The sequence below is a fragment of the Serinus canaria genome, chromosome 3 (genome assembly GCF_022539315.1).
Source record: "Serinus canaria isolate serCan28SL12 chromosome 3, serCan2020, whole genome shotgun sequence".
NCBI lineage: Eukaryota > Metazoa > Chordata > Aves > Passeriformes > Fringillidae > Serinus > Serinus canaria.
In genome coordinates, this window is record NC_066316.1 from 67,364,028 (window position 1) to 67,385,369 (window position 21,342).

The following is a 21,342-nucleotide window of genomic DNA, read 5'->3' on the forward strand; positions in this document are numbered from 1 at the left end:
TAATCAAACTTTGTGAAATGCAGAAGCAGAATTTTCTCTTTTCAAACAATATTTCTGGTACTGTGAAGCAAGTGCTCAGGGAATGGAAATGAAAGAAGAACATATTGCATTTCATTATTTCATCCGTGTGAACGCTTTACTGTGTCTAATTCTGTTAATCTAAAATTATAAACAAACTTAGCCTGATATAATCTAATTTTTATTGTAGACACCAAATGCTATTATGTTCAGCAACAAATTGGCTTAAGATAATTCTGTCTTTACAAAATAAGATTGTAATCAACAGATTTATAGTTATTAAAGTCTCATGATGTATGTATACCCTATAGCTTTTAGAGCTTTATTTTCAGTTCAGAGTTCCTATTAGTCTAATTTAAGATTATTGGTACAATAATTTGATTTAAGATATGCCTTTTTATAAACCAGCTAAGAGTGTCAGCATGAGATACCGAAAGGAAGCAGTGTGAGGGAACCATCTATGAGATGTTTCATTGCAGAGTTGTTGATGGATGAGACTTAGTGACAAAAGTACAGTGAGAGCCTGTGTTCTCCCTAAAGTTTGCAAAGAGCAGGGGATACTGAGAATATGTAGAGTCCCAACTGGGAAAAGTGAGGTTATTTTAGTCTGAACTAATGATTTTGCCAAAGTATAAGAACTTTTTATAGGTTAAAAAGACTTTTTTCATTATTTTCTCTTTTCTAAGTCAGTCTAAACTGTAATTTCTGAACACCAGGGTCTAGTTTATTGGCCAGATAGCACTGATCTTGAGATATAAAAGCCCAGTAACAGAACCCTTACTGATAGGGATATAGAAATCAATTGAATCTTATTTATGTAAGTACTTAAAAGAAATTAGGGATTTGTCTGTGTGTGCATGTTTTAGTTTCTGATTTATTCATCTACTATTTTTGTACTTTGAAACAGCAAAACTGCTCCATTTTGCTTTTTTTTTTTTCTTCCAAAACTTTTTTTTTTTTTTTTTTAAACAGAATCATAGAATGGTTTGGGTTGGAAGGGACCTTGAAGATCATTTAGCTCCAACCACTCTGTCAAGGGCTGGGACACCTTCCACAAGACCAGATTGCTCAGAGCCACATCCAACTTGGCCTTCAACACTTCCTGGGATGTGGCATCCACAGCTTCTCTGGGCAACCTGTTCCAGTGTCTCACCACCTCTGAGTAAAGAATTTCTTCCTTATATCTTTTTTAAACCTACTCTCAGTTTAAAGCCATTTCCCCTTGTCCTGTCACTATATTCCTTTGTAGAAAGTCCCTCTCCAGCTCTCTGGCAGCCCCCTTTTTGGTACTGGCAGGTGAATAAGGTCTCCCTGGAGCCTTCTCCTCTCCAGGCTGAACAACCCCAGCTCTCTCAGCCTACATACATAGGAGAGGTGCTCCAACCCTCTGATCATCTCCATTATCTCCTCTGGACTCACTGCAGAAGGTCTGCATGCTTCCCATGTCTGGGGCCCAGAGCTGGATGCAGCATTCCAGGTGGGGTCTCACAAGAGCAGAGGGACAGAATCTCCTGCCCAGCCACGCTGCTTTGGATGCAGCCCAGGACAAAGTTGGCTCTCTGGGCTGTGAACACACAATGCCGGGTCACACTGAGCTTTTCATCCCCCAGCACCCCCAGGTGCTCCTCAGGGCTGCTCTCAATCAGTTTTCCATCAGGCCAGTATTTGTGTTTGAGGTTGCCCTGACCCTGATTGCACTTGGCCTTGTAGAATGTCACAAGGTTTGCACAGTCCCACCTCTCAAACCTCCCAGGGTCCCTCTGGATGACACTCCTTCCCTCCAGCATGTCAACTGCACCACACAGCCTGGTGCCAGCTAACTTGCTGAGGGTGCAATCTTGTGCCTGCAGTTTGCTCAGCTTCTTGTCTGAGCAAACTGGCAGAAATAATTAATTAAGCTTGCCTAGTAAGCAGACTGTGGATCTGGGTCATTTGTAACAAATAGATGAGACTACTTCACGTAATGATTTTGCTAATGTGATGAGGTTTGTGAAACTCACAGGAATGTGAGTTTCTGGCTGGCTGGCTGTGTGTGATCAGAATTAAGGTATGTATACCTTCATTTCAGAAAGTGTAAGAAATGTGAGGATATGTACATGTTGCTCTGGTTTGGGATGTTCTGAAGGACTGGCTGGGGAGAGACCGGGTTCTCTCCTTCTTGGTTTGTCCCTGTGCCCTTTCAAGGAACTGTGATCTTCCTTAGGTGTACTTGGATTAACGTTGCTTAAGAGCCTGTAATTAAACATTCAGGTCTCGAGGAGCCTGGGAAGAGCAGTGCTTGATCCTGTGTGTCCATGAGCAAGGACAGGCACAGCTCAGAGCTGTGAGCGGTAGGCCATGGCACAGGCAGCTCTCTCGCTGCCACTGCACGCCTGGGGGCTGGGGAAGGGTGCTGTGACTGCCCTGGGCTCAGGCCATCATTCCCTTTTGTGCCACAGCACAGGAAGACCTTATCTCCAGTATAACTGGAGCCAGCAGGGTCTATGTCAGAGAGTAGCTTCCCCTTCCCCGTGCCCCCCTTCACCCATGCTTTTAGAGTAAAGGCAGGGTTTCTCTGGCTAAAAAGCTGCGTTTCACGAGGACAGGAACCAAGAGACAGCTCATCTCTATGGTGAGTTGCTATAAATAGCTTGCTCTGTTAACATAAATTCTTTCTGTGAATCCTACAAACAGGGTTTTATTCCAAGCCTACAAAACGCTTTGTATACCCTTGTTACTTTGTACGTGCTGGTGCTGGTGCTTCCCCCCACAAAATGAGAGGTAAGCCTGACACTTGCAGGGCAATGCTGCAAGTTCTGTTGATGGAGTGAAGGAGTCAGTCTTCCTAAACAGAAGACTGCCTGTTACAGTCTTAATTCTTTACATCACTAATACCAAAAGGACCACTGGACATTTTTAAGGCAAGTAGGGCAGGACTTGCTGAAGTCCACACACACTGGTTTTTATTTATTCACCCGGGCTGCAATGTTTTCTATTGCTGTGCTCTCTACTAATCCTTACAGTGAGTCTGGATCAGAAGCTGTAGCTACTGCAAGCCTTGAAAGCTTTGCAGGGCTCTTAGGAAGCTTGTAATTGCTCCACTGTGAATCCTAGAGTGAGAAAGAACTTGCCTAGGAGGAAAATGTCTTCTCTTACTGCTCATGCAGTGAAAACTCTATGGACATAAATGGTCCCAGCTGTATGATAAACATCTGTCACTCTGCACCCTCTTATTTTCTTTCTTTTACATAGTCCTGGTACTGGAAACCCTCTCTTTGGGAGATGAATTTCAGTTTCCATTTAAATCCATTTCTGCATTTGACTATCTGATGCTCCGTCCACATCCCTTCCCCCTCTTTGCATGAAATGGAAGCCAATGAGCTGTTGAAATTTTCAGAGAGATGAAAGATGTGACCCAGAGGTGTCTGTCCAGAAAAGGGAAATGCTTTGGGGTTCAGGCAGTTGATAAAACACACGTGTTTATGAGGAACCATTGCTCTCTCTTACTTTTTGTCCACTTCTTTTAACTGCATCCATCTCCTTGTGGAGAGCACTGTTTTCACTCCCCATACACGTGTATGGCAAGGTCAAATGCAGATGCCTTTTTTGATACCCTTCCATGCATGAGGTGCTTCAAACTACTTGTAGCTCTCTGTCAGGGTGGGCTGGAAGTGCAGTAAGCAGTGGATGGGGAGAGGAAGCAAACCAAATACAATGGTTGTTGTCCAGGGTGAAAACTGCAGTGTGTGGTGAGCAGGGCGTCTTGACATGCCAGGTAACATTTCTGCACTGACTGTCCAGCTGCAGTGCCAATGGCTTCGTGGGACTGTTGTGATCCCAAACTCTATGGACAATTTGTCATTTGATGTAAAAGTATATGTGAGGAAAAGGAACCTCATGTTTTTGTCATGTGCAGTTTAGGTTTAAAATATGACTATTGATTAGCTGATGATGGTGGTGTTTACTGTTGAAATCTTCACAACTGGCTCTTGGAGCAGCTCCCAAACTGTGCAAATGGTTTTTTGGGGGGATATTAATTAGCTGGCTTACATATTCCAAAGAAAGAGGAAAAAAGGTCTCCTCTCTTTGTTGCTCTCAGGCGTGCATCCCTCTTTTTTCCACAGGATTGTTATGGATATGTACTTCCAGGGATTGTACCGTCAGCCCGTACCATTCATGCATTTTGTGGAGTTCATAATCGAACGCGTTCAGGGCTGAAAGTGGCACACGTGCTGCTCTGAATGCTCCTTCTCAGATGTCTCCTGCTGCTGGTAACCCACATTCTGCAGCTGGAGGCTGCGCTCCAGGCACCGCATCAATGGGGCGTCTTGTGCTTCAGCGAGGCAGAGTGAACTTGATTCTAGGTCAAAATCAAATGTGACATTTCCTAAATGCGTGAGTCCAAGCTAGTTACAGCACTAAAAAGCAGAGCCTGTGAGTACTTTCTGTGTGTTATTTCTCAGTGATTTACAGTCCATTTTACTCGAGATGGGAGGGACACTGAATGTGGGTTTATTATTCTGGATATACCTGCAAAACTGAGAGTAGGAAGAAAATAAGCCAGTGTCACCTCATCACATAGGGGGGCAAAAGACTTACCCTTACAGTACCAAAAAGCCACTTCTGTTGTTCCAGGGCGAGGGTATCCTGTTTACAAACAGTGGCCTAGATATTACCTGCCAGCACAGCTCCTTAAATCCGCAGCCTGCTTCTCCCTGCTGCCCTGCTCTTCCCCACAGTCCTCACAGGCACAGCGAGAGCAGGCAGTGACCCAGATGCGCTGCTCTGAAAGTGCCATTTGTTTCCAGCACTCAGCATGCTGGCAGATTTGACACATGGCTACACATGCATCCATCACTAGACCAAAATACGCCTCTCCCGTGCTGGAAGGGGTGTTGTATCAGATAAGCCACTGCTGACAGAGCCAGTAGCTGTTCACACATCCTCTGAGGTGTGTGGCAGTGTGGGTGCATGGGACACCTGCCCTCCGAGTGTGGAAGGATTTGTTGAGCTGCATGATGCAGTCCTGGTGCTAATTTTTTTTTGACTGCCTAAACTTTCCAGGGGGTTAGCAGGCAAGAATTTTGCTACTACATGCTTTGTTACCAATGCTACATAAAAAGAAAAAGGAGAAAGGCCTTTTTCCACTTCTGCTTTTTGTCAGGGAGTACAGGGCTGTGTTCTTTCTCTTCTCCTATTCTGACTACAGCTTTATCTCTGATTCCCTTGAATACAGAGCTATTACATGTATGTATGCAAATATGTGTTTATACAAATACGTATTTACACACACACACACACACACACACACACACACACACACATATATATATATATATAAAATCACTAGTCATAGATACATAGATATATAAGGTTGTTAAGACTGGAACATAAAACTAGTTCTCTCTACCCTCATCCAATCTATAACCTCAATCAGTCTTTTTTTCACTTCTTTGTGGATACCAAGCCATCAAGTCTCATTCAGCATGACTAAACAGATATCCATTGATACCTCCCTTCCTCCCTCCACCTGCAGCACTACACATTATCTCACACTGCTGTTGCCATGGACAACATCAGTGTCCCTCAGCCAGGCCAAAATCTGTCCATCTCTTAGTTCCCTGTGTCTTTGCTCTGAGATCAGCAGATTCTTCTTGCATACAGTGTATTTATAAATTCCCTGTGCTATCCACCCCACACAGTTGAAGTTCACATCTAAGTACTCATTAGTTGTCTTGAATTACTGCAACATCATTTTCTCTGGCACCTTCAGATTGTAGTTCCATCTGTCCAGAATGTCTTCACTAAAGAAATTTGTCCCATTTCCTCATTTTTTAGCAGTGTAACCTTCCCTATGCCCTCCTCTACTGATTTCATCATTCAGCCCAAGATGCCTATCTTTATCACCAAAGACCCTCCCTTCCTCTCTACTCCCATCTGTCAGCCAGCTCCAAGAGGGCATCTTTCTCCTCCAGCCTCCTGTGATGCCTGTCTCCTCCAGCGCACGAGCTGCTTTCTGACATGTCACTACAGATTTTCTGCTGACCTAACCCACCCAGTTAATATCAGCAGGACTACTTTCTTCTTGTCCTTTAGGTCTCTCCTTCAAAATGTTCTCTTTTTGTCTGGGGTGCAGGCAGTGCAGAGCAGCTCACCACCCATCCTCAGCTTTCAGAGTGCAGCACTTGCACAAGTAGTAAGCACTCATTGTAATTTTAGACCTTATTGAGATTAGGGCCTTAACCAGCATCTCCTGTCACTGCAGGCTTTTAAAAATAGGCTCAACATGCACGGTAATAGCAGCATGGTTGTAACCATGGCAATGGAAGGAAGGCAGGGTTTGCAGGCAGGGATCTCACCAGACCAACTGGCGTGTCTGAGGGCTGGACCAGGGCGACGCAGGGCAGAGGTTTCAGGTTCAGGAAGGGACTGTGAGCCTCTTTTTTTCCCCAGCCAGGTCAGGTGGCCTAATAAAAAGAATAACATAAGTATAGTTGTTCCTGCCTTGGGCACGGAAACCACCTGGATGGTCATTCAAGGTCCCTTTTGCTCCTGTAGCTCTGTTCTAATAGGCAGAGCTGACTTCTCCTTGTCCGTGTGCCGTGTGTTGGAGCGCATGCCGATCTTCTGCTGACACCAACAGAAGGCCTCTGAACATCAAGGAACCAGAATATCCTCATTAAGGATCTTCTTGGAGGATAGGAGAGTAACGCATCGCTCTTTGAGCGAAGGCTGGCTTTGTGCAGCAATAAAGCATGAATATTAAACAGGAAATCAATGACACTTCTGAAACCTGTCTGAGACAGAAATCCAGATGCTGTATGGGGATATAGGCCCTTAAGCCTTATGTCTATGCTACTCTTTTTTCTTTTCTTTCTTTTTTTAAAGCTGCATCTGCATAGTTGGTGGTGTAAGAGGGGGGCATAGCAAGAGAAAAACCAGATCTTTTAGCCTGGTTTCCTGAGGAAGTGGGGGTTAGGCTGTAACTCAGTGTGTTTGTACACCAGTCCTCCCCTTTACAAGTTGGCAGGCTCTCTCCAGCCAGGGAGGGGACTTCAGGGGCAGCATTTGACTTCCCTGCCCTTTCTCCAGGGCATTAGCTGCTGCAGGGACATGGGCAGGGCGTGGTGGCAGCAGGAGCAGGGTGCTGCAGACCCCCTGGAGCAGCTGAGCAGTGGCTGCAGCTGGGTTTGTGCAGCAAATGGGACTGGGCACCAGGCATCTGGGGCTGTGGAGAGCCAAGAGCACAGGGATGCAATGTGGGAAGGACTCTCATTGTAAAGTTAACATCACACACAGATGAGCTGGAAATTCACTTGCATTAGTTCCACTGATCCGGCTTTTACTTAGTCTTGAAAAACAAAAGAGAAAGAAAAAAAAAAAGGAGGTTATACAGAACAGTGATGACATTTATGACATTTTAAATCCTTAGAATATTTCAGCAAAATAAATGATTTTGTGTGGCTTCTGCACTGCAAAGAGGTTTATATTAATGTAGCACAATCCTGGAATTACATGAGCCTTGTATTTTTCCGGTTCACACTGGGATACGATTTCTGAGGGAAAACCTGTTGTCTTTAAGGGCAGTGTGAAAGAATAAAGACTTGATCTAGAGCTTGAGGCTGAAGCATTACATCAGTGCAAAATCTTTTTATTCATAGTTCTAGTGTGTTGTCCTGAGAATTTAATTTCCTGTTTGCACTATGGGAGAGTCCTTTTTGGAAGCCACTAAAGAGCAGGTGTTTTTTGAAGGTAAATTGTCAAAATACAGTTCATTTTTGTGGTTGGTCCTTTTATTTATTAATGTATTTATTCATGTTATTTCCTGAATATAGAACCCAGCAACATAAAGTCTTGTCATTAAAGTAAGTAAATAAATAATCAGTGAAGTAGCATGAGGGACAGCCCTCTTTCTTTTTTTCTTTTTTTTTTTTTTCACTTATCCTCATCCTCAGCCCATTGGGGAGTTTTCCTAGGTTTTGCAATGCTTCTCAGATTTCAAGGTTATATTCCCTTCCATTTTGTCTTATGTGACAATGAAGGACCGTATTTATTTTCTTTACTTGCCTCACTATTAAAAAAAAATAAACCAGAAAGTCAAGTTTTTGTTCTTCTATTTCCAGTACTCTTGTTTATTTTGAAACTTCCAGAAAGAGATAAGAAGAGCTTAAGAAAAATGCTCTCCAGAGCAATCCCTTAAAGAGCAGCAAACAAACACTGCAGATCAGTCCTAAAGGCTGTGCTTCCTTTCTGGGGAGGGAGAGAGGTGGGGAGAGAGGATGTTTTCTTTTTAGCTCTGCTCTAATCATCCGATCTGGGATTTGATAAGCTCCACACGTCTGAAACCGCTGCCTCCTCCTGTCTTCCCCCTTCCTGCCTCTCAGAAGATTAAAGTGAACATGGCAAAAAGGAAACAGTTTATTTTCAGCTTGTTGTAGTTAATAATTAGTTTACAGTGCAGCATTCTCATTGTTTGTATTCTAATCGTGTTGCTATATTCTTTTCTTACACTGTTTACTTTTCACATCACGGGCCTTCTTTGATACAGAAATAGGTTTACAAATAGTCCATTCTTGCAGAATTTCAGCCTCTTTTTAACGATTTTATATTGCACATCAGGAAGTGTGACACATGTAGGTGGGGTATCTTCTGCAAAGGCCCACCTTGCCTGCCCCCCCATGCTTTCTTTTCACTCCCTGACAATTTGGAATTACAGCAGTTGTGAAACCACAATAGGAAATGATCAAGCCATTAAAGTATTACATGTACAAGACATAAGTATCATTTGGCTCATTTAAAATGAGCTAAATCCATGTATTGACTGAACTACAAGAAGTGCTTAGTAAACACCCCCAATTTGTCCTAAGAGATACTTGTGCTGAGTTCTTTCAACCTTTACAGCCTCAAAGTAAATTTGCCAGGACTTTGAGACTGTGTGTTCCCATGTGTGTATTTTTAATGATTTCTTCCATAATGGGAATGGCTGACATTATGGGTACTGTAATATTGCAACACTAGCTTATATATTCTATATATATTCTCTGTGTATGTGTTTATTGTATGTCATGGAAAAAATATCCTTAATTAAAACCATGCACACTGATCAAAGCACAAAAATATTTATTGCACAACTAAGATTCTCTCTTAAGGGGAAGGGGAAATTTGTTTATAATAACAATTGCTTACAAAAGCAAATTTTGTATACAAAAAACTACATTTGCATTGCAATGTAATTGCACTTCTAAATGGCCTTTACTGCTTCTGCAGAAGGTTTGTAAATACACTGTTTAGCCAGTTTCTGCTAAAGGTCCTTCTGGGTCAATCCTGTATCTTTAGAAGGAAGGCATTTTCTTATTTGAAACAAACTGGAAAATCAATTATTAAAACAAAAGCTTCTGAAACCTTGAATTATGCATGGCCCTGCTGTATTTTTTAACTTTCATAATGGTGTGATTACCTATTTCTGGCCATAGAAGTGTTTCACTGATTCCACTGGGATACTGGGCAGGTAAGGATGAGCAGGCTGAGGGTCTGGGAGAGGGATGCAGCACTGGCTCTAGCCACCATGTCCCCGCATCCCTGTCTGCCTGTGCCTTCCCTCAGCCCCAGAGATGCCCAGCAGCATTTCTAGGAGCCAGTTCAGAGGGATGGAGAGTTCAGTCTATTTTTAGGACTATGGTCTCCATTCATTTATTTTTTAAAAAATTGTTTGGGGCATAGTACTTCTCATTTTTCTGCAAAGTGAAATGCAAGTGCTTTTCCCGTAATTAATGAAGTTTTTTTCTACTATTTTGAGAACTGAAGTGTGCTGCTGCAATCACATGCCCCTCATATGTAACACTCTCAGTCTGAGTGCCTACTCAGTATTGAGCTTGCTAATAGCTTCCCCTATGGATTGCTCAGCCCCCGCGGCTGCCCACGGCCTCCTGACCCAGGGACAGGAGTTCCAGGGGAGGCTGAGCTGTGCACAGCCTGTGCTGGCTTTCAGCTCACACAGAGCTGCACACTTGCTTCTCTCCCCAGCAGTGCCGATGACCAGGGGTGCCACAGGGTTTGGGTTCTTCTCAGAACACTTTCAAAGGGCAGGAATTATGAATGAGCCGTGAGTGCCATCACCATCACCTTTCTGTCACCAGTGGCTTCACTGTGCCATTCTCCACTTGCTCGCCCTAACCACTGGCTGTCCCACTGGGGGTTTCTTAAAGCTGTTGGCATCTTTTGATTCTTTGCATCTGCCTCTGCTGGGTCTCTGTACACGTCCACCCTCTCTGCCTGTACTGGCGCTTTCCACACAGGAGTTGCTGGTTGGATGGTGCTGTGTTCCCAGATCCCAGCTTTATGCTTTCAGCTCTGCTGTGTTACAAAGCCAAGCTGATTCATGGAAAAGGAGTTGTGAATGAAGATTTTGTTTAGTTTATCCAGCTTGAAAGTAGAGAAAGGGGATATCACCGATACTGAGCTGGCAGCATCGAAGGGCTTGAACTGCCTGGGTGAGGGGCACAGCCCAGGGTGAAGGAGAGCAAGCAGCTTTGGCAGGGCTGGGAGCCACAGAACATGGGCAACAGCTGACAGCAGCACGTCTGCTGAAGGTAAGTCAGTATAGCAGCTCAGCTTTTGATCTTTAGCACAGTTTGTGGATTTCTTTCTCTTCATAGCTCCATTTTATTAAATCAGAAAAAGTTCAAGCAAAGCCTCTGTGTTTTCCCGGTGTTTTCCTCAGACGTTTCCTGTTTCTTAAGACTTGTTGCCACTGCAGTGGTGACTTTGCATCTGAGTTCCTTTTGCTCCAAATGGAAAGGGCAGACGTGTTTTTAGACAGGAACAAGTTTAATGGTGCAGACAAACATTCTTGTTTTGAAACTACTAAACTACTTTTGGACTCCTTTAACAGAGGGACTTAGTTATCCTTATTTACATCCTGCATGTGCGGAAGCTTTCCAGTAACTGTTTTAGAAACCCAGTGACTTTGACATGAAAAAATGCAGAGTGCCTCTCCCATAGCCACTGTCCTCTTTCCAAGTTTTGGCATTGCTGAATGGGAGGACAAAGCACTAAAATAGTATTGTCTTAGTGTAAGTCTTCTAATAGTGTTGGTGGTTGGTGGTTTTTTTCCCTTTGCATTTGTCCAGGGTTGTGTCTGGACTTGTTGCAAGAGCAGATTTTGTTGGGAGCTCTCTCTTTCTGCCCTCAGTTCTCTCTCCCCAAGCCAGTTGATGACAAGGCTTTTTCATATCATGTGCCAGCTATCTGGGACCTCACTTAGAAAAGGTGTGGTTTCAGGCTAACAGGGAGGCTTTTGTCTTTGTGTAAGAACAAGCCTATAAGCTTCCCTTAAACTTTAAATGTTTTATTGTTGGAAAGATTTCAGATGTTCACAGGATAAGGGCTCTTTATATGTAATCTGGCATTGCACAGTAAAGATTACTTTATGTAAGTTAAGATGTGCAGTTCATTATAAACTGGCTGTGTGAATTCAGCATGTAGGAAATTGTTTTTCTCCTGTTCAGTGCTACTTCTAGAAGGGGTTTCTTGATTTTGGTCAGTTGGAGGTTTTTTGGTTAGTTGGTTTTTGGTTTTAGTAAGGTTACAAATCTTAGGTGGTGGGAATAGGTGGAAAATGCTGCATGCACTCTATTAAAAACTGAACATGTGTGCTTCCATAGATTTGTTCAAACAGCAGCGTCAGCAGAGTCCTGGGTGACAGAATCCTCAACCAGTCTGTAAGGGGTAACTCTGGATTGTTAGAGCAGAGTTCTAGTAACCTACTACTGAAAAGAACTTTCTGGACCAATTCATGCCCCCAAATCTATGTGGTCTGATGTAGTGTAACATAAGCATGACTGACATTGAAACAGACAAAGAAGGCAGGCTATTACTCTGACGAGTAACAGCCAACACTAACCAACACTTTCTTTTCAAAGTGGATCCAGCTCATTTACTGGTTACACATCCTGATCCAGACATGTTCCTTTGTAAACTGTTCAGCATGAAAAACTTAATCTTCCTAGTTTTTGCCAAGTAAAATAGCAGCCCAAGCACCAGGAATGCCTGCTTCTACTTGAGGTTTGAAAAAACAGCAGCAGAAGCATGTTGCTAACAGAAAACTGACAGATGTTCATAATTATGTAGATTTTCTTCTGTGTTTGAGTGCCATAAACTCAATTGCATCTCCTGGCATTTGAAAAGTATGTAAGACCACTTATGACTTCAACCAGCCACTTCCTCCAGCTGGGTGAAACCCACATGAACTGCAACATGTACCAGACCAGCACCCTCTGTGTGGCTGCTTTTATGCTTTCAGTCATGTTATTATCTGTTTTCAATGGTGAGTAAATTGTCACTGAGCAGTTTTTGCTTCAATGAACAATCAAGAGTTTTGTGGGTTCACATCTAGGGTTATTCACAATGCATTTGATTCAAAGACCCTTGAAGTTGGTGAGTGCTGATGGATTTGGGAGTGCAGACATACTTTTTTCTCTTTTTTTTGAGAAAAAAGTATGTCTGCTTTCAGTGATTTCTCTTTGTCAGTAGTAATAAACTTAATTCTGATTCCAGTATGAACTGACAAAAACACATCTGAAAGCTGATGAGGAAAAGTAGAGGTTGTCTCATGAAGCAGACAATGCCATGAAACCGAACACACAAATGATGTCTAGTTATGCTGCTTGCCACATCATTTCACAGAATACTTCTTTACAAAAAGAAAGTAACTTTTCCATAAGGCTGCATAACTACACTGCTGATATACAGGTGACACTAGGAGGGGGGGATGTGGGTTTTTGGTAAAAGGTGGCAGTTTGTTGATGCTCGTGCTGCCCATAGGAAAAGGCTGGTCCTGGCAGATAATAACTCTGATTAGCCCCCAAAATTGTTTTGCTTTTCTTTAATATTTCAAATCTTGTCACTCTGAGATTCAGCACAACTTTTTTTGTCCATTGGTGTGCTAAGGATTTTCTGTATCATGCCATGTAGGAGGAGATGTTTGGACAGCTTTCATTTGGACACTGGTTGGACAAACTGTTTGTTTCATCTTCTATTTGTTATACTAATTGTAAAAGAAGCCTATATTGTCTTGAGGCCGGTATTAATTTATTTTGCATCTGCTGTGCTGTACTCTCCAAAGTGGGCAGAGCTTTTCTAAAAAGTGCCCATCAAAATTTGGAGATATGAATCATGATCCAAAGCCTTCAAGAAAATGGAATATTTCCCCTACATTTTTGGGTAGAATGAAAATCATTGAGACTAAAATTGAGTTGTGTATGGGCCCCCAGACTTAACACAAATAAAGAGTGAATAATCTTTGGTTTACTCTGCATGCTATGTCCCACCCTCACCCTCAATTGTGCAGCAAAATCCTTCCCTTCCATTCTCCCTCCCTGTCCCATCTCCAAGCCTCTCTTCTCCTTTGTAGCCCAAGAGATAGAGCACATTTTTCACCATCATCTAAAAATCAAGCAAAAGGGTTCCCCAAGCTTTCTATCTGCCATCCTTACAGTTCTGAAAATCTTGCAGGGCTAGATATGTGGCAAATTGTGTGGCTGCCTTGGATTTAACAAGACACTCTTTTCCCTAGTCCTTGTGCTAGTTTTGGTCATACAGGGTCTCAGTGAGAGGCTTGGGCTAGACTCTCTTGGCATGTATTAAAGGAGCAGCATGCTGTAACATGGGAATGTTACATGTTACAAGTGGAACTGTATTCTTGGTCCATCCTTTCCATCTTTTCCTCCCTTTTATCCTAGAGTTAGCACAGGCCTCATTTTATTTTATTTTATTTTATTTTAGTTTAGTTTAGTTTAGTTTAGTTTAGTTTAGTTTAGTTTAGTTTAGTTTAGTTTAGTTTAGTTTAGTTTAGTTTAGTTTGTTTTAGGTTTTTTTTCAGTCACTCCTCAGACAAACTTGTCCGAAGAATTTCCCCGGTTTGGTTGAATCCTGGTTGCTGCACAGGCACTTGTGCTGGGGTGAGGGAGGAAGGGAGAGAGGAGGGGAGCTCTGCCAGGGCTGCATCCAGAAGCTCCACACCAGAGCTGGGGGGAGTTCAGCCCCTTTTGGCAGTGGTGCCAGCCTTGCCTTTCAAGTATTCCTGGGACCAGCAGCGGGGAGTACAGAGTTCCCTTATTTGTCACTCCTCTGAGGAAATTTTTAAATCAGTCTCATGGTGTAGAAGAAAATAATGAGCTAATCCAGAGCTGAGGTGCCATTGGATTGTTTTGGACCTGGCTCATTTCCTAAGCTTCTAACTTTTCTGCATGCAGATTTTATCCAATTAGTTCGGAGGCAGAAGTAGAGTTTCTTGACTTGATGTTTTCTTTCCAGGCCAAATGCCTGGAAGCTAGGGAGGGAAATAGATGGAGCTGGAATAATAACCACCTTCCCTGAGTTTGAGCAAAGCAGTTAAGACCCACTTGTTTTTTCAGTGTTTTCATGAACTCTGCCAAGCTGTACAAAAGGTGATGGGAGAGGAGGGGGTGTTCATTTTTTTCTTTATTCCTTGATATACCCACTCTTTTTCTCAATTGCTAAACAAAGAGAGCAAGCAGAGAAGATGCTTACATTTTTACTTTTCTGTTGGAAAATGTCTGTTCCTAAAATCTCTCACAACAGCCTCCTCTGATTTGTAATGATGGTTTGGTTTTTTTTTTTCTCCCCACCCTGATCTCTCCACTCAAATGAAGTCTGAGCTTTATAATATCAAATGCCTGCTTGCTAATCAGGACTTAGAGCAATGTGATTCAGTTTCCATGTTTTAGAGGAATATTTATTTGGTTATTCCTTAATAGAAATTCTAATTTTGTAACTGCTTTTTATGTAATGATGACCAGTAAAAATAATCTGATTTAAGAAGCCATTCCCCTCTTGTTTCCTGTTTATTGCCTACAGCGTCTTTCAGGAGAGGTGCTGGCACAAGAGTTGCTGTTTCTGCAACTGAGGCAGGTTTTCATGATCAGTAGTGCAGGGCTCCAAGTCATCTGTGTAGAGCTGTGAAGTTACTCATCCAGCAGTAATTTCACAGATACCTCTCTGGTGAAAAGTTCAGCCGTGCACTTGGGGGAGAATGGGACTTAGAAGCAGTTCAAGTTTAGTCAGGCTTCACTGGTGTGGACACCTGGGCACTGAAAGTTGTGTTCTTCTCCATTTGCTGCGCAGTTACCCCTCCCAACCCTGAGCACCAGCAGAATCCTTGCCTCCTCCCTCTTCTAGGAGTTTACAAACTAAACATTTTAACATCATTGTTAGTCTGTGCTCCATGAGTTATTCTTTCAAAGATTTTGCCTTAAGGGGAAATAAAGCTTAGCTGTCATTTGAAATTTACTCAGGGTCGGCAAAATGATGGCATTTGTCACTTTTGCTCTCCATCTTCTTCAAACGGGCCCTAGAGTGTGTCAAGCTGGATATTGTGTTGGCTTCCTTCTTCTCCCTCTTTGTTCTCCTAGAGAATGCCAAGTAATTAATACAGTCTAAAAGTGAAGTGTGGCACAACCCCTTTTTTCCCTTTGTGTAGTTTTCAAACAAGGAGGCTGTCATGAACCTACGTGCATCCAATTCCAAAACCAGTTTTTTAAAACAAAATGACTTAGAGCTACTGGGTTGACCAATTTTTTTTAGGGTTGGATCTAAAATAATTGGCACACTTGGTGTGTGCTGCTGTGCGTTTCTTGTTGTTGACCTTGTCTCCCTGAAGTCTGAATAGCCATCATGTCAGTGACACTGATGTGTCTGAGCAGTCTGAGGGAGTCCTGCAATTATTTTAATATTTTCCCTAATACTAGTGGAATTCAATAATTAGTTGTGAAGGTTCAGATCTAATTAACTCCTTCCCTAAACCAGGAAAAATGGTGGAAGTTGGTGATAAATGTTAGTAGAGAGAGAAGAAAGTGTCACATAATTTGTGGTGATCCAGTCACTTATTATTTTCTCTCTTTCTTATTTTACAGGGCATGTTTTCAAGCCATTTGTGAGGAAATGTGGTGAATGTAAACTTGCTCTCTTCGGGGGGGAAATTGTGGTAAGTGGTGCTGTCTTGATCATTTTTGGTTTTCAACAATAATTTTAGAAATATTGTTTTATCTTTTTTCAGTTTTATTTTTTTTAAATTCTTTTTAAGCTCTGGAAAATAAAGAGATATAGTTGATTATATGTGTTCTTTCTCTGGTACGGAGACTCACAGTTTGAGAAGCATTGACAGAGAGCAGCATGCTGGGCCTCAGGGCAAGGAATGTGTTTTCATTTGCTCCAGTGGCATCTGCTTATTGTGTTTGTAGCTGTTCCATTCTGCTGAAGAGTGGTTGAGCTAAAACCTGGAGTAGAAGAAATAAAAAGGCCTAATTAAAAACCAAGGGGTACAAAAAAAGCATGCTAGCAGTATAAAAGATCAGGAGAAAGGAAATGCAGAGGGAGTATGTATTTCCCAAAGTGGTGGGGGTGTCCAGTCCCTCTACAATCTTTCCATCTCTTCCCAGAATGTCTGACTGACACCCTTGCCATGTGGAACTAGGATGATTTGCTTATGTCTGAGAGATAAGGAGATGGTTAATGTGTGCTGTACCAGTTTTCCTATTCTTCCTTTCCATACCAGCTGACATGCTTTGCTGCTTGTCTGACTGTATTGTATGCAACACTTCCAGAGGCATCAGCCTCCAACAGACTTCTCTGGTCCTCAGTGCTCTGGAAATATGGCACATCATGTGTCTGTGTTGCTGAGCTGCACCACTCTGAAGTAGAAGGAGAGAGAGAAGAGCAGGAGGTAATTAGTGGCATGTCCCAACTAGACGGAAGTGATTCAGAGAAAGCCCTTCAAACCTGCAAAAAAAAATAAAGGCAGCAGATCTGGAGCAGTTAGTGGGCTCATCTTGCTTTTCCCTCTAGGAGACTGCCAATATACACAGTTCTGGATGGTACCAATCAATCACCCTTGGGAAAAGAAACATGTCAGCAGAAGACTGTGTCCCTGCTTTCCCTTGGCCAAGCAGGATATTGGGCTGGTGCTTTTTCTCCAGGCAGAACGTGCAGATTGCAGATGAAAACTGGCTTATTCTCCACTGGCAGAAGACTTAAGAGTCAGATAGCCTGCAGGGTAGAAAACTGAAAATTAAAGACTGGCTCTGTGAGAACACTTGCTCTTTTCTACCATTATAAACCCCTAGATGTTGTTGCATCCTACAGAAAGATCTGGATTAGCTAGCAGATGTTTAAATGTAGATTACTTACCCTTCTGCAGAACATTTTCTCTAAGAGACAGGAAAGGAGGATAGTCAAGCCCAGAAATTCACAAAGAAGCTGGCCAAACACATGAAAAGTCCTGCCCAGTTGTACCAGGGTAAACCCTACTGCAGCTCGTTCTTTTAAATTATTTTCTCTCCTCTGATCAGCTTTTCTGACAATTGTGCATGTTATAAGTTTGCATCTACACCCCTATGAGAAATGCAAACAATTTGTTAACTAGAATTTGATTGCAGGGTCACAGATGAGCCACAGATCAGAGCATGAGTTCATTAGTCCGTGAGATTTTGTGGCGACTTCTACAAAACTTTGTGACTTTACTGCAAAAGAGGGTAGAATCTATATCTAGTTTTCTTTTTGGTGGTAGTACTGATACTTGATCCTGAAAGTTTTCCAGTGTTCTTCCTTACAGATTGGCTATTACAGGTGAAAGAGGAGGACTATTTGAAAATAGTGATGCTATGCAACACCAAAGAAAAAAAAAGTTTGTCAGAAGACAAAGATGCTTGTTAAGGTCAGCCTGGTCTCCATGGCTGACCTTCATAAGAGAGCACAGTTCAGGAGCAGCTAGGGAAAAGTGCCAGAAGCATGCTTCTTAGAACTGTGGAATGGAATAATCCTGGTTGGAAAAAACTGCCATGAAACTGCCAAGAAACTCATACAAACTGTTGTCTTGTCCAAACCCCACTTGAAACAGGTCCTATTAGGTCAGGTTGCTCAGGGCCTTGATTTTCAAAATTCAGCTGGCTGGAAACTTTACAGCCCTTCTGGGCATCTGTTATGTCTGACCATCCTCAGAGGGAAAAAGGTGCTTTCTTCTTGCTTCTTGCTGTTGTTTGCTGTCTGTCAGTGCAAACTCTGCGTCTTCTCTGCCTGTGAGAGGGAACTCTTGAAGGGGATCTCAAAATCAGGAAAGTTCCTTCACAGAAATTGGTGTCATGCAGATGCAATAAACTTGCTAGTGGGGGGAAAAATAAATGACAATCTAGTTCACAGAGCTTCTACTTGGGTGATGTTTCTCAACCTATAGTTGATGTTTAGACTCAAAGAGCATGGCTGCTTGGCTTGGTTGAATTCTGAAATGTGGAAGAGGATTAGCTAGCAAACTGAAAACTGCCAGCTTTCCTCACTTGCTTATAGTGATGTATATCAATGAAAAGAGGCACTTCTCACTGATGGGTTGTAAACATCCAGGAATTTTTTCAAGCCAGTCTGGAGCTGGGTCTGTGCACCAGGATTTTGCTCTAAAATTTGTTTTCCTGCAGCCATTAAGATACATAAACAGAGTGTAAATTTTCTTTGTTTTCACAGCTGTTCTTTTCATGCTTCCCACTTCAAACTATTTGCAACATCTTACTTTGAGGTAGAATAATCAGAGACCTTGATTTTCTAATATGTGAGGATCTCTGAAATATGTCTGACCCTACTATATGTTTGCCTATGGCATTACAAATTCCCAGGGAGTTTAAAAATAATCACAGAAAATGTAATGACAAGGAAACAGTTTTGCCCAGCCTCTGTCCCTAACCTACTGAATCCAAGAAGTACTGGACATCAAAAAGGATGTTTTGAATTTATCTTGACATAGCTCAGAGGCTCAGCAGTTATTTGTTCATCTTGTATCAAAGTCCTAGAAAAGGTCATGCAGCCTCTAGATCGAAAACTCATAATGGATTTAAGAGCTGATTAGAGACGTATACTTGAATGCTGGGAGGGGAATCTTGGCTGAATTTAAAACTCCCTCAGCTAAGCTGATGACAGTGTGAGAAGACCCTTCATTTGATGAGATTTCTGTGAAGCAGCCTCATGGATGCCAGAGCAGATATTCATGTGGCACTGTAGGTTGACCGTGGCATGTCACGGAACGGCCACCCTTCCACATCACAAGGAGTCACCAGAAGCCTGACTGATGTAGGACAGAAAACCTTGGGGTGATCTCTGTTGTATTTTCTCCCACAGTCACACTGCTCTTTGCAAGTCCACACTACCCTTGAAACTCTTGCCTTTCATAACATTTTTTGTATTTCTAAGCATGACTTACACTGGAGAGTTTGGGGTTCTGTCCCTGTCCCTGGTTACAGCCATCAAGACTGCTGTACCATAAACCTGACCTGCATCTTCCTGCACCAGGTGTGCAAATTCATCCATTTCCTATAGATTTGCTCTTCCCAGAAAAGCTGTGAATGCTTCAAACACAGGCCTTGATGTTGAATGTGTATCTCAGGGCCTGGGAGTCCGTGGCTCTTTTCCCTCCGAATTTAGACAGAGATACCTTCCCAGGTTGAGGGGTTTTTGATGTTTCAGCTGAAATCTGAGAAGCTTTCCTTCTATTTGCACACTTCTCCGTAGACTAGAAGCAACTGCACATCTTAAACAATGGATTCAGTTATCATATCAGTAGCTCAGATATATCAAGGAAAATTTGAATTTCTGCTAATACTTTCATCTGCTATTTTGGGGGTTTTCCCCCCTATTAGAAGAGTCAGGTTTTTCTTTTCTCTTTCTTAAAAAAAAAAAAAAAAAAAAAAAAAAAGCATGTATTGGCTGCTTTGATTTTAAGAAATTATATAAAACCAAATTTTATATATTTGTATAAGAAATTGTATAAAACCAGTAAATTTGTTTGCCTTTAGAAAGGCTGTGATGCCCTGTGCATTCCTGGCTGTCCAATTTGTATGGTACAATTATTTATATCCCTGATGTCTACCAAAAATGCTATTGAACTTCTCTTGGTAATTCTTCACACCTGTCAGGTTTCTGACAGAAAGTGCTATAGAGCAACTATGTATTATCTGTGCTCTCACTACAAAAGTAAGCTGCTGGGGCTTTATTACCTGTATTCTACCATACCCACAAGAGGATTTGCTCGACTCATTAGCTGTTCTCTGTAATTAGGGCTGACCTGGTGTATTTTGGTCCTATTTCTAGCAGCTTTTAGTTTTCTGAAGTCATTCATTTGGGCACTGATGTGCCTCAGTAGTGTTCTTCTGTTGCTTATCTTCATTATCCCTTCCTATGGGCTGAAGATTATCTTTCTCCTTAGGAAGGAAAGTGTGGGAAGTGCTTGAACATTTTGATATATTGGGGGCTTACCAAGATTTGCTACGCTATGCTTGTAATTCCTTCAATTTTAGTCTGTTTCTCTTCTTCCAGTCTAATCCATTCAGAAAATGTGAATGTGGATGCTGCTTGGTGTAGTAAATGTTAAATCTGGTCCATAAGATTTCCAAGGAATGTGGTTTGTCCCCTGCCCAGAACTGCATGTGTCCAGTCCCAACCAGACTGGATTTAGTCTGCTCTCTGTGAAGCATTGTTATACTTGTGTTCACTTTATTAAATCAGATAACCCTACACAGCGAGGTTACATTCCAATCTCCTGCAGAAGAGATATTTGTGTCTCAGACTCTGTAATTTTCCTACATTTCACTGGTAATTCATTTAATATACCTTTTTGTCCCTTCTTCCCCCCCTGCATCCACCCCCCCCACAATGTTTGAGGCGATCCAGTTGTTTTGAGTTACTCAGTAAAAGAGAGTTGATCTGTGGGACATCTATGTGGATGTCTGTCCTGCTGTAGCCAGTGGAGAAGAAATAGGAAGGACAGGTAAAACAGCAGATGGAACAGAGCACTTCACTCAAGAGAGCTGTATTTCCCAGCTTTCTTGGCTGGCTCAATGGCAAAGATGTTTGCAGTGGGTCATGATGTTACAGCAGCTTGAGTATCCATGACAGGGTTTAGCAAGTGCTAAATTGGTTGAGGTTTGCTTTTGGTTTTTTGTTTGTTTGTTTGTTTTTTGTTTTTTTTTTAATCTAGATAATAAGCCTTCCAGTTGCTCTGTTAAAAGAAAAACATTACATTGTGAAAATTCAGATGTTGCATTAGGGAGTGTTGCATCAATGTTGCTCTTTTCTGTATGTGCCTTGGTGCAGTTGGTACAAAAGCTCTTGTTCCATCACTCGGGCATGTTTCACAGCCTACGTTCCCCTTCCTCCTGTGCAGAGAACTGGGTGCAAACACCTACCTGGTATGGGGCCACGCCACCCTTCAGGAGCTCAGAATTAGCTGTGGAGCAGCCTTGCAGCTGCTCTCGTGGCCAGCTCTGATCACCCACAGCAAAACTGCAGCTT

At 42.4% G+C, this 21,342-nt stretch overlaps 1 protein-coding gene across 3 annotated transcripts in view; it reads left to right on the forward strand.

The window, feature by feature from the left end:
- Nucleotides 1-21,342, forward strand: part of FYN (FYN proto-oncogene, Src family tyrosine kinase) — a 137,884-nt gene that overhangs the window by 45,688 nt on the left and 70,854 nt on the right. For all 3 annotated transcript variants that reach the window (XM_050972274.1, XM_050972276.1, XM_050972275.1), the window contains exon 2: nucleotides 15,930-16,000. The gene's annotated coding sequence lies outside the window, so the exon portion shown is untranslated. The remainder of the gene's footprint in view (nucleotides 1-15,929; nucleotides 16,001-21,342) is intronic.